Raw genomic sequence first — 14,135 nt, forward strand, 5'->3', positions numbered from 1 at the left:
TCAGAAATAATGCCACATATCTACAACAATCTGATCTTTGACAAACCTGAGAAAAACAAGAAATGGGGAAAAGATTCCCTATTTAATAAATGGTGTTGGGAAAACTGGCTAGCCATATGGAGAAAGCTGAAACTGGATCCCTTCCATACACCTTAAACAAAAATGAATTCAAGATGGATTACAGACTTAAATGTTAGACCTAAAACCATAAAAACCCTAGAAGAAAACCTAGGCATTACCATTTAGGACATAGACATGGGCAAGGACCTCATGTTTAAAACAGCAAAAGCAATGACAACAAAAGCCAAAATTGACAAATGGGATCTAATTAAACTAAAGAGCTTCTGCAGAGCAAAAGGAACCACCATCAGAGTGAACAGGCAACCTACAAAATGGGTGAAAATTTTTGCAACCTACTTATCTGACAAAGGGCTAATATCCAGAATTTACAATGAACTCAAACAAATTTACAAGAAAAAACAAACAACCCCATCAAAAAGTGGGCGAAGGATATGAACTGACACTTCTCAAAAGACGATATTTATGCAGGCAAAAAACACATGAAAAAATGCTCACCATCACTGGCCATCAGAGAAATGCAAATCAAAACCACAATGAGATACCATCCCACACCAGTTAGAATGGCATTCATTAAAAAGTCAGGAAAAAACAGGTGCTGGAGAGGAGGTGGAGAAATAGGAACAATTTTACACTGTTGGTGAGATTGTAAACTAGTTCAACCCTTGTGGAAGTCAGTGTGAAGATTCCTCAGGGATCTAGAACAAGAAATTCCATTTGACCCAGCCATCCCATTACTGGGTATACACCCAAAGGACTATAAATCATGCTGCTATAAAGACACATGCACACATTTGTTTATTGTGGCATTATTCACAATAGCAAAGACTTGGAACCAACCCAAATGTCCAACAATGATAGACTGGATTAAGAAAATGTGGCACATATACACCATGGAATACTATTAAGCCATAAAAAATGATGAGTTCATGTCTTTGTAGGGACATGGATGAAATTGGAAATGATCATTCTCTGTAAACTATTGCAAGAACAAAAAACCAAACACTGCATATTCTCACTCATAGGTGGGAATTGAACAATGAGAACACATGGACACAGGAAGGGGAACATCACACTTCGGGTACTGTTCTGGGGTGGGGCGAGGGGCGAGGGATAGCACTGATTGACATACCTAATGCTAGATGACGAGTTAGCGGGTGCAGCGCACCAGCATGTCCCATGTATACATATGTAAGTAACCTGCACATTGCGCACATGTACCATAAAACCTAAAGTATAATAATAATAATTAAAAAAAATCCCATGGCTTTAGTGCACCCCAACGTCCTTCCCCACACACAAGGTGTGGTGGCCACAATGCCAGCTCCACACCGTGGTCTCGTGCCACAAATGTATCATTCATCATATAACGTCTGTAATAAAAATATAACATCTGTAAACAAATATATCAACCACAATACAGGTGTGTCATTCGTAATACTAATATAACACCTGAAATACTGATCTAACACCCATATTACCACTGAACACTCATAACAGCAATAAAACACTCATAATACAAGTATACCATCTGAAACACAAACACAACAACCATAATACTGATCTAAGACCCATAATACAAGTGTCACTCTCATAATACCAATATACAACCCACAATACAAAAGAAACATCTATCACACTTATGTAACATGTCTAATGCTTTCCTGACACCTGTAATACAACTGTAACAGTCATAATACCAATATACCACTCATAATACCAATATATCATCCTGCAATACAAATATAGCAATTGTAATACTGACGTAACACCTTTAATACTGGTGTAACACCGGTAATACTAACACTCATAATGCTAACAGAACATTTGTAATACAAATGAAACAACCATAATACTGATGTAACACCCATAATTACTGATGTTATACCCATCATAAAAAGGTAACACCTGCTATACTGACATAACATTCCTACTCTTACTGGGGCACTTCATTTCAGAGCTTCCACTGAGCTGGATTTGGGGGGGGATTGGCCTCTATAATGATGATTGATGTTGTTGTCTCTGCTTTAGTGACAAGGTATTGACATGGTTGTTTTTATTAAAACGTAGTTTATTTCTCAATAATTTCATACTTCTAGGAAACTTCTAATAGCTATTAGTATAGATTAATTCTCTCTCCCAGAATCTCCAGTGGTTTCTGCTGTGCCAGATTTGAAGCTTTATGCAAAATATCCCAGTGGGTTTTACTAAAGGTGGAGCCATTCTCCAAGGGTACCACCACATAACTACCACATCAGGAAATACAGGGTTGGTACTGGTAATGGTAATGGCAAAATATTCACTTATAAACACAAGTTTCATCCTGTCACACTCCTGATTTAATTTTGTCAATGGTATCCCACTGACCATAGAATAAGAACCATAGAACTCACCATGGCTGCGGACCCCAACTTCTCCTACCTGTTTCCCATGCCCACTCAGTCCACTCAACTGCCTGCAGTCTCATCTAATTTTAATTGTGGGAACACAGTCTCTTGGGTGTCTCAGGAATTTTATGTTCAATCTCTCAATCTATTCACCCAGTGCCCACACTTATCTAATTTTCCAAGGTTTTGTCCAGCTAATAAAGTCAGAGCTTGTGCTATTTAACTGTAGAAAAGCTAATAATGTGCTGTTTCTAAAGATAAAAAGAAATTCATTCTTTGTTAGATAATTCAGATCACTCTCAGTTTATAAATCAAGGAAATAATAGTTAATGCAATGAAAGTTCATGTTTGGGATAATTGGTAAAGAAAAAACCTCAGTGCTGAAGACAAATGACACTATTAATTACTGAAATCACATAAGAATTTATTGGACAGGCTATTACTTTGCTATCTCTCCTGTGTGTTATTACTTCCAAATTATGTTAGGTTTAAATACTAACATGTAATGTACTCTATCAATACATTTAAGTGACAAAAAAGTCCTAGAACACGACAAGACAATTCATATAAATATTTGTAAACCTCCTTAACTGTACAGTGTATATTAAATAAAGTAAGCTTAGATATTTAAGCAGATGAATTACTAACATTTGAATATTGAAATGCTGTGAGGGTATGTAATTATGTCACAGCTCTGATATGGGACTCGGGACGTTTGTGTATCCAAGTACCTCATTAACTTAATGACTTCCCTTATTACTTCCTGCCAGATGATAAATTTTGGGCCCATGGAGGCTGAGGGACCAACTGTCAGCTCTATTGGAAACTCTAGTACAGCAAGAAAGTTTTCATTTCAGAATATTATTTCCTGCCAGATATTTATTTTCTCATCCAAGCAAACTTGCTCCACAGAAGTGTTGTTACCTTAGCTGCTCCTCAGATCAAGCTGGAAATCAAGTGACTATGAGAAAAGCTCATTTATGAAAGACCTGAGGAAGTAAAACTTATATACTTTACTGGTCATCTTTTTATGTGCTTGTATTCCATATGCATGTCTTTCTGGTGAAGTGTGTATTCAACTACTTCTCCAATATGCAACTGGATTGTTTGTCTTTTTTTTTTTGTTACTGAGGTATGCAAATTCTTCATACATTGTCGATAACAGACTGTTGTTACATACATAACATGCAAACCTTCCTGTCTGCACCATGTTTTTCACTTTCTTGATAGTGTCTTTTGATGCACAAAAAGGTTTAATTTTGAGAAAATTCTTCCTTAAGATGCCTGTGCTTTTAGTATCAGATCTAAGAAACCATGGCTAAATCCAACATTATGAAGATTTATCCCTATATTTTTTTTAAAGTTTATGTTTTTATCTCTAATATGTAGGCGTTGAAACATTTTGACTTAATTTTATTTTCTGTTGTGAGGAAAGAGTACAATTTCTTTGTCTGAATGTGGTATTCAGTTGTATAACAGCATTTGTTGAATTTACTGATCTTGGCTACATGTCAAAAATCAATTGACTATAGAGGTATGGTTGGATCTAACATTCAGTTCAATTGAGAGAGTCTGTGGGTGTCCTTATGCCAGTATTATGCCGTTTTGATTACTGCTCCTTAGCAGTAATATTTGAAATTGAGAAATATGAGCCTCCAAATTGGTTTTTCTTTTCAAGAATATTTTGGCTATTCAGGATCCCCTGAAATGTGTATGAATGTTAGAATTGGCTTGCCCATTTCTGTCAAAAAGACTTTGGTATTTTCATAGAAATCACAATGAATTTGCAGATTGCTTTGTGCAGTATTGTCACATAAAAAATCATCTTCTAATCCAAAAGCATTGAGTGTCTTTACATTTATGTAGGGTTTCTGGAATTTATTTCAGCAGTATTTTGTCATTTTTCATGTCTAATTCTTGCACCTTGATAAAATATAGTCTTGAAAACATTATGATCGTTGGCATTTTGTCAGTACTCTTTGAGACAGGGCCTTATTCTTTGGTCCTGGCGGGAATGTGCTTGTGCAATCATAGCTCACTGCAGCTACAAACACTTGGGCTTCAGCAATCCTCACACCTTGGCCTCCCAAAGTACTGGAATTACAGGTGTAAGCCACAACATTCAGCCTGTTTCTTTTTTTTTTTTTTTTTAATTTCTGTTTTGGAAGTTGAAAAGGATAATTTGCTTTATAATCAATGAAAATATACTACTTTCAAATGGCCAGAAGACATAATGCACAAGAACTCTATGTTGTATCGTTGACTTATCGACCATCTGGGTAAACTTCAATTACTTCTTAAAAATTTGTAATTGTTAACCTTCCAAAATTGTCTTTCAATAAACTTGAATTGTAGGAATAAAAAAATGAGAAGACAAGACATATTTAAACAGTACTGAAGTTTATCAAAGGACTAAGAAATTTCAACTCATACCTCTCTCTCTTTCTTTCTTTCTTTCTTTCTTTCTCGGTCTTTCAGACAGTGTCTCACATTTTGTCTAGGGTGGACCGCAATGGTGCCATCATGTCTCATTGCAGCCTGCAGCCTCTCACTCCTGGGCTCCTTTGAATCCATGTGTCTGAGCTTCAGTTGCAATACCTGGCTAATTCTTTTTCTTTTCCTTTCTTTTTTTTTTTTTTTTTTTTTTTTTTTTTTTTTTTTTTTGGAGACAACGGTTTGCCATGTTGCCTGGGCTCTTCTGAAACCTCTGGGTGCAAGTGATGTGCCTGTTTTGACTTCTCAAAGTGCTGAGATTACAGGCATCAATAAAACATTTTCTTGTGTTAGGGTCAGTAAAAGTAAATCAATGTTTTGGCTGAGTTATGAGCATACCTATAATGCAATTATTTGAATAACCCCAACATTGCAATGGGCAGCTACAAAATCAAGAATTTTATTAACAAATGACTAAATACATAAAAACACTTAGCCCAATTGTTCAATTGAGGAACATGTTTATTATTTCTAGTTTCCAGCATTTTTTAGATCATCATTGTTCATCTTAAAAGTCATATCTATAGTATAAAAAAAAACCTATGAATTGCCATATTTGTTTATTTCTCAGTTGTGAAAATGTCCTTAATTTGTTGACATTGCAAACAAATTTCAACTCTGTTATGAAAAAAACTGAAGAAAATCTTCTTAACAATTAACTTTATAGTTACATTGCATACAGGGAATGTGCTGTCTGTGAAAAAATACAAACTCAACTACAGGTCTTAAACACTGAAGAGAGTTACTAGGTGATTATAATTGATTTTATTTTATCAATATATTGTATTGATATATAATCAATTGCATTTATGTACAATCTAGAAACTTTAAAGCCATCAGAAGTTCTAGTACAGTTTTATGTGAAATCAGAATTTAAAAATCCCTGTGGAGCTGCGGGTGTAGTAAAATGTGTAGGTAAATTACGTGCATGCTCTTGACAGTACTTATGAAGGGATGTCTCTCCACTTGACCTCAAAGGTTTTCTTCTTGTCAAAATGGCCTGGGCCACTCAACCACTGTTTCAATATTGCTGATGTTTGTGCATGATCATTTACACAAAATTTATGACTCTGAAGGCATTTATTTGACATCATGGCATTAGGGTTTTCAAAACCACTAGAGGTTTTCTGTTCTTCATCCATTATGTTTTAAAGTAATTTGACTTTGATTTCTCAGGAACTTGAACAGTTTCTGGTTAGCCCCACAGTGATTCCGGCCAGGTCCTGATATAGTAGCACAGCCTCAACTCCAAGGCTGTCCCAGACCCCAGCTGCCTGCTATCTGTGTCCTTCAGGTCAGTGGGAAATATTCCAGCTTCTTGTTTTTTTGAGAAATAAAGTTATAATCTTAATTTTATTTTATAGGGTTTATTTCTAGTGAATAGAAATAGATTTTGTGGCCAGGTGCAGTGGCTCATGCTTGTAATCTCAGCAATTTAGGAAGCCAAAGCGGGCACATCATCTGAGGTCAGGAGTTCAAGACCGTACTGACTAACATGGAGAAATCCAGTCTCCACTAGAAATACAAAATTAGCCAGGCATGGTGGGACATGTCTGAATCCCAGCTACTCAGGAGGCTGAGGCAGGAGAATCACTCAAACCCAGGAAGCTGAGGCAGGAGAATCGCTCAAACCCAGGAGATGGAGGTTGCAGTTACCTGAGTTCTTGCCATTGCATTCCAGCCTGGGCTGCAAGAGCAAAACACTATCAAAAAGAAAAAAAAAAGGTTTTTTTTGTGTTGATATTTTGTCCTGTTATTTTTCTTAATTTGCTTACTAGATTTCATAATTTCTAGATGGTTCCTTATGGATTTCTGTGTATGAGATTTGTGAGTAGTTTTTCTTTTCTCTTCCACATATGAATGGTGTTGCGTGTGTGTTTGTGTATGTATACATATATATTTGTAATTGTTCTTCTGGAACTTCGAGTACAGGGTTTAATACAGTTGAGTATCAATGCTGTGTTCCTCATCTTAAAGCTTTGGTTCTCCACAATTTAGATGATGATTATTATGGGTTTTGCATAAAGTGGTTTTATCATGGGAAAAAAAATTGAAATACTGTTTATTGGATTTTTAATTGTTAAAAGTGTTGACTGTCCTTAAGTTCATTCTATAAAAGTTGAGACAAACATGGTGTATTTCAACATTTGATTTACATAATATACTGAAAAGGGATGGCATTTGAATGGTAAAAAAAGAAAAAAACTTGATTTTCTGAGAAAAGATCTTAAACATTGTGGTTTATAATGTCTTCACGTATTTGGTTAAAGATTATAATGTCTATAATAAGCAGATACAGTAACATTTAGTTTTTTGTCCTAGTGATATCATATGTTTAATTCAATACTCATTTGGGCTATGAGAGAGATATGATTTCTTGTACTCTTATGGGTATAGGCTGCTAGAGGTTAGAGTCATACAGGATGCATTTAAATTTTTTTAAGCATAATGGCATAACCTTAAGCATAGCATAGAAATAGAGGATTAGGAAATGGTTTACAATTACAGAACAAGTTCAGGATTAGATTGAGGGTTAGGGCTGGACTTGAGATAAGATTTAGTGTTGTGGTAGGATTAGGATTTGAGTTAGAGTTAAGATTAGGTTTATGGGTTAGGGTTGAGTTTAGGGCTAGGGGTCAGAATCAGGGTTAGAGGTTAGGTTTGTGGTTGGGTTATGCTTAGGTTTAGGGTAAAAACTTAGGTTTACAGTTAGAGGTTAGGAATTAGGGTCATGGCCGGGGTTAGGGTTACTGTTAAGGGTTAGCGTGAGGGTAAGTGTTAGAGCATTTCGGTTTTTGGGTTGGCATTCAGCATTAAGACAAGGCTTAGGGTTACATGTAGGGTTAGAGTTCAGGGTTCTGGGTTAGGGTTTAGGATTATTGTAAAGGATAGTGTTCAGCATTTATGGTTCAATGTTAGTGATAGTGCTGGGCATATGGTTAGGGCTTTGGATTTAAGTTTAGCATGACTGTTAAGGCTGTTTTTGTTGAGGTTGAGGTTAGTGGTCACGATTAGGGTAACACTTAGGGTTCAGTATAGAGTTTAGGATTAGGGTTAGGGTTTAGTGTTAGGGTTCTGTTTAGTGTTAAGGTTAGGGGTTAGCATTTATGGTTAGTGTTAGTATTACGGTTTTTCTAGAGTTAGGGGCTAAGATTAGGTTTAGGTTTAAGGTTTAGGTTTAATTAGGATTGCAGGTTTTGCTTTATGGCTAGGGTTAGTGTTAAGGGTTAGGGTTTCTAATTTAGGGTTAAGGTTATGATTAGGTTCAGTGTTTAAGATTAGAGTTATTTTTAGGTTTAGTGCTAAGGCTAAGATTATGTTAGAATTATATGACTTTTATTGTTAGGATGAGGGTATTAGGGTTAGTGTTATTGTAAGTTTTAGAGTTATGGGATGCAGTTAAACTACCTTCAGAGTTTTGAGATTTCAGGATTTATAGTTAGAATTAGGGTTAGTTTTAGGTGGTTATATAAGGTTTTGGATTAGGGTTTGGGTTAGGGTTAGGTTTGGGATTCAGGATGAGGGTTAAAAGTAGGGTAAGTGTTATGTTTAGTGTTAGGGTTATTATTAAAATGTTTGGTTTAGTGTTAAAATTTAGGATTAGGGTTTATTGTTAGTTTACGGTTTAAGATTGTGTGTCTGGTTGTGGTTGAGTTAGGGTTAAGATGATGGTTAAAGTGTTTTGCTAAAGATTAGGCTTAGGGATAGTGTTAGGGTTAGAGTAGGACATGGGATTAGGTGTTAGTGTTAGAGTTAGCATTTAGGGTTTGGCTAAAGTTTAGGGCATTGTTTAGGATTAGTGTTATAATCAGGGTAGGATTTGGGCTTAGGATTCCCTGTTTAGTGTAAGGTAAGGTTTATGGGTATGTTTTGGGTTGGTGTTCATGTAGGGGTAGGGTTAAGTTCCAAGGGTTAGGTACTGTGGTAAGGGTTAGGCTCTGTGTTAGGCTTACTCTTAGGGCGTACATTTGGGGTTGGTGTTAGTGTTGAAGTTCAGGTTATGATTTGGGATAGGGATTAGGAATTGAGTTTTCAGTTAGTGTTATGGTTTAGGATTAGTGTTGGGGATTAGCGTTTCTGTTAGTGTTACCCTTAGGGACTAAGGTTTAGTTTACCATTTAGGGTTAGAGTTTTGGTTTATGGATAGGGTTAGGGTTTATAGTTAAAGTTTATGGTTAAGGATTAAGACTATAGTTATGTTTTTAGGCTTTAGGTTTAGAGTTATGGTTTAGGCTTATTTTTATTGATGGGTTTAGAGTTAGGTTGGTTTTAATGTTAAAGTTCAGGTTTCATGCTTTTACAGTTAGGATTATTGTTATTGTTAGGATTATGCATTGAGCTTATGGTTAGGTGTAGTTTTTCACTCTTTTATTGTTAGCATTAGGATTACATTTAAAAATAAGGGATTGGCTTTGGGTTAGGTTTTCAAGGTTAGACTTAGGGTTAAGTGTTAGGGTTAGTATTTAGGGTAAGGATTAAATTAAGTTATCAGACAGAGTAAGTTTTAGGTTTAGAGTCACAGGATATGGGTTAAAATTCAGGGTTAGAGTTAGCTTAAAGATACAGAATTAGTGTTAGTGGTAAGCATTAGTTTGGAGTTTAGTGGTTTTGAGTCAGTTAGTTGGTGTTATAGATAGGGCACAGTGTTAGAGTTAGGATTAGGATTAAAATTATTGTTTAATATTATTTTTAGGGTTAGGGTCAGAGTAGATTAAGCTTTAGGCTTATAGTTAGGGTTAGTGTTTAAATTTAGATTAAGGGTTTAAAGTTATGTTTATTATTATGATTACAGTTGAGATTAGAATTATTGGTTATAATTAGTGTTAGGGTGAGCATTAGGGTACAGATTGCAGTAACACATTAGGGTTAGGGTTAATCTTAGTAGTCAGTCTTAGGGTCAGGGGTTAGGATTAGGTATACAGTTAAGGTTGACTTAAGATTAATGTTAGGATTAGGATTTGGGTTTTATGTAACAGCTAGGTTTAGGTGTAGTGTTAGGGTTGTAATAAGAGTTTTAGCATTCAGATTAGGGGTTAGTATTGGACTTAATGTGAATGTTATGTTCATGTTCAAAAAGCAGATTTATGAGCTCAAATTTAGGGTTAGATTTAGGGGTTGTGGCTAGTGTTAGGGTTAACATTAGCTTTTGAGGGTCAGAGATAGGGTTTTTTGTTTAGGGTTAGTGTTTTTGTCTTAGGGTTTCAGGGTTAAGGTTTTAGGCTTAGAGCTTAAGTTCAGGTTTCTGTAATGTTTGCTTTACCCTTGGGTTAGGGTTATTTTCAGGGTCAGGGTCAAATTCAGGTTTAGCTATTAGATTTAGGATTTAGATTTGGGATTTGTTTTGGGGTTTAGGTTTTGGTGAGTGGCTAGGCATAGGGTTGATGTTGGGGTCAAGTTTGTGGCTTAGAGTTGCTGTTAGTGTTAAGGATTTTAGGTTAGGACTGGGGTAGAGGTTGGGTTAAGGTTAATGTTATGATTAATTTTAGGGTCACAGAAGGCACTGGGCAGCTGGCTGGTGTATTAGGTCATCACTCTTTTTTGCAGAAGAGAGGACTGAGCCTTGCACCCAGAACTTTTCTGGACCTAACCTCAGGGCCATCTTAATGCTCTTTGTACAGCCTGATAGATTTGGAGCCAAAAGAAGTTGCCTTCTGAGGCCGCAGTTTTTCAAAATGTCAACCCAGCGCTAACCAAATCCACAGTAGCTTGTGTTTGAGAGTGGCAGGTGTTTGAGGTAGTCTGTGGAAGGCCCAATGGAAGGGAAGTTGGTGACAGCTTACACCACAGACAGATATTGGCAAACCTTAGAGGTATAGGTGGAAATAATTAAACGCTGGTGGTGAAGTACTCTGTGTACCAGCCAGAAGTGGAGACTGAGTTGACACATTCTGCGACACCAGCAGGAGATAGCAACCTGCAGACTCTGAATCCAGTCACTGGCGCTAGGGTTGTGTGAGATCTGGAATGTCAGCAGCATTTAAAATCAGCAGAATACCAAGTTGTTTGGCCTATGAAATCCTGGAAGGGCTGTTGAGATTGATGGTTGTGGCAGTTCCTTTCTCACAGAGGGAGGCTGAGGCCCGTGAGTGGTGAGCCTGGTTCATGTGGCCTGGAGTGACTGTGCTAAATGTAGTGTCCACTTCTGTACTTTGCAGTCTCTGTTGTAACACATATGGGCTGTGCTCCTCCCTCCAGGCCTGTGTCCATTAGTGACCACCAGGATCATGTTCCCAAGGCATGAGGGTCTCTTTTGTCTTGGAGCTGAGACCAGGTTCGCTCCAGGCAGGTGCTTAGTGAAGACTGAATTAGAGGGGACCTATGGGAAGAGGGGGTGCAGTATCCCAAATCACAAACTCTCCTATCTGAAATAGCTAGATTGTGAGAAAATCCACACTACAATCATGAGCTCACTTTCCATTCACTGCTGGAACTGAGATCGGGCAGAATTTGCCACAGGCACTCTCTCCCTTGGAGCTTGCCTATCCTCTGCACATGGCTGTCCCTAGCCTTCCTCTTGCTCCTCCAACTGTTATGTCTGCTGCCCATTTTAACCTAGGGGAAATGCAAGTCAAAACTACAGTAAGATACCTCTTCACACGCATTATAATAGCAAAAAAAAAAAAAAAAGCTAACAATCGTTGAAGTGGAAGCGGGAAAATGTGAAAGAAATTTGCTGCAGCTGCTGTGGAAAGTAGTTTGATGGTTGTGCAAAAGCTAAATATAAAATTACCATAGAAACTACAACATCCACTCCAAGCTGTATACACAGAAAATGTAAAAGAGGTATTCAAACAAAAACATGTATACATGTGTTCATAGCATTCACAATAACTAAAATCTGGAAATACATCAAATAAATGTCCACCAAAAAAAGTTAGAAGCAAAACGTAGTATGTCCATAGAATGGCTTAATATTCAGCTGCAAAATGGTTTACAGCTCTAATACCACAATGTGAAGAAACTTCAAAAGGATTTTGGCTCAAGAAGCTGAACACCAAAGTCACATAGTGTACGATTTTATTTATACAAATATTTAGAATAAGTACATCCATAGAGAGAAAATGCAGATTACTGGTTGATGGTGTCAGAAAGAGGACAGATTGGGTAGGAGCTCCTTAATAACTGGGGTATTTCCTTTTGGAATGAGGAAAATAATTTGGAACTAAGATGTGGTAGTTGCACACAAATATGCATGTACTAAAGATCACTAAGGAATTCATTAAGCAACAATTAATTTTATATTAAGTGAAAGAATTTTACCTCATTAAAAGGACAAAATTTCTTCCTCAGCATTCTCATCTTTCTTTCCACAGAGTGTTTGTTGGATGGGGTTCTGGTCCCTCCACAGTCCAGAACTGCCTGGGGCCAGGCCAACCACACACTACGCACACACTCCTGCCCCCTGTCCAGCAGCTCCTCGACCTGTTACCAGTGGAAGTTATCTGAGTTACTGGCATCATATCTATCATGGTCTGCAGTAACTTAAATTCTTCCCTCCTCAGATGAAAGAATTTGGCTGAGGGGAATAAAAAGTAAAGGCGACTGGAAAATTATCACAGCAAATATGGATGTTCATTTAAAAAGTTTTAGAGTAAGAAAAAATGGAGAGTGCACTTGGAAGAGATCCAAGTGGTTGATTTGAATATATATCATATATATGTCTTGCAAATATTTTGTCCCATGTTGTTGGTTTTCTTTCCCCTATACTGACAGTGTCCTTTAATATACAAAAGTGTTTAGTTTTGTTGAAGTTCAATTGATCTATATTTTCTTACGTTTTGTGTTCATTTGGTGATAAAGCCATGAAATCATTTACAAATCCACAACCAATAAGCACATGAAAGGATGTTCAAAATCACTAGCCACTTAATACGTGAATATCTAAACCACAATGAGATTACCACTTTCTCCCCATTGGAATTTTTCAATTTTTTTAAGGAAAAGTTTGAGAGTATGTGGAGAAATTGGAACCCTTGTACATTGCTGGTGAGATTTTGAAATGCTGGTGATGTTTGCCCAATTTGAGCATAGTTAATGCTTCCAAATTATACACTCAAAAATGTTTGAAATAGTACATTTGTTTATGTGTGTTTTTCCACTTACAACAAAAGCTTCCTCTGAATCGTCCTAAAATAGTTGCATGTGTGATGAAAGAAGATGCTCCTCCCTATCATGAGTAGAAGCGTTTCATTTATTAATGCCAGTATACACACTCATGGCTCTTCGACACGCCCAGCGTGATCTCATCAAGCAGAATGAATTCCCTCTCATCTGACCCGTTTGCACTTCATTCCATCATTGCACTCCCCTTTTCAACTTACTACCTGCCCACTAAAACAACTGCAAAACATTCCACTACATCAGAATCAAATTTGAAGACGAGATTCATTTAATAATGGTTCACTAACTGTTGTTTCTTTTTGCCCTTAGGTATCACAGGTAAAATATTTGATTACTTCAGCATTACATATTTTAAATGATAAAAGCCAGAAAGTATGACAGATGAAATTAATCTCATGAATTTTTAATGACTTGCTATTTGGATTTACTTACTACTCTTCCTGTGTTTTCTGTCTTGAGAATACCAAAATAGTAATGCATTGTACCAAGCATTCTAAAATAACTGCCTAAAAGGGCAACTGAATCCTTTTTTTCTTTTTTTTTTCTTTTTTCTTTTTTTTGTGATGGAGTCTTCCTCTGTTCCCATAGCTGGAGTGCAATGATGTGATCTCGGCTCTGGTAACCTCAGCTTCCTGGGTTCATGCAATTCTCCTCTCTTAGCTTCCTGAGGATCTGGGATTACAGGACCCAGCTCCCACTGAAGGCTAACTTTTGTATTTTTGGTAGAGGGCTTTTTTCACCATGTTGTCGAGGATGATCTCAAACACCTGACCTAAGGACATTCACCTGTCTCTACCTCCCAAAGTGCTGGCATTACAGGTATGAGCCACCATGCCTGGCCATGTCAATTCTTTTATTTCTTTATGGAGACAACTGTAGGTTGAAAACCATCTTTCTTAATACTTGTCAGTGCCTCAAGGTTATTAGGATAAAAATAAAATTTCTAACCAAAGGATACCTGTTGGCATCCAGAATTTTAAGAAAAGTTGAGAAATAAAATATCCAGCTTCTGGCTCTTTCCTGGTAAGCATGCTCAATGGGTGAGGAATCTTTGGA

This window comes from Pongo abelii, chromosome Y, assembly GCF_028885655.2.
Source record: "Pongo abelii isolate AG06213 chromosome Y, NHGRI_mPonAbe1-v2.0_pri, whole genome shotgun sequence".
Taxonomy (NCBI): Eukaryota; Metazoa; Chordata; class Mammalia; order Primates; family Hominidae; genus Pongo; species Pongo abelii.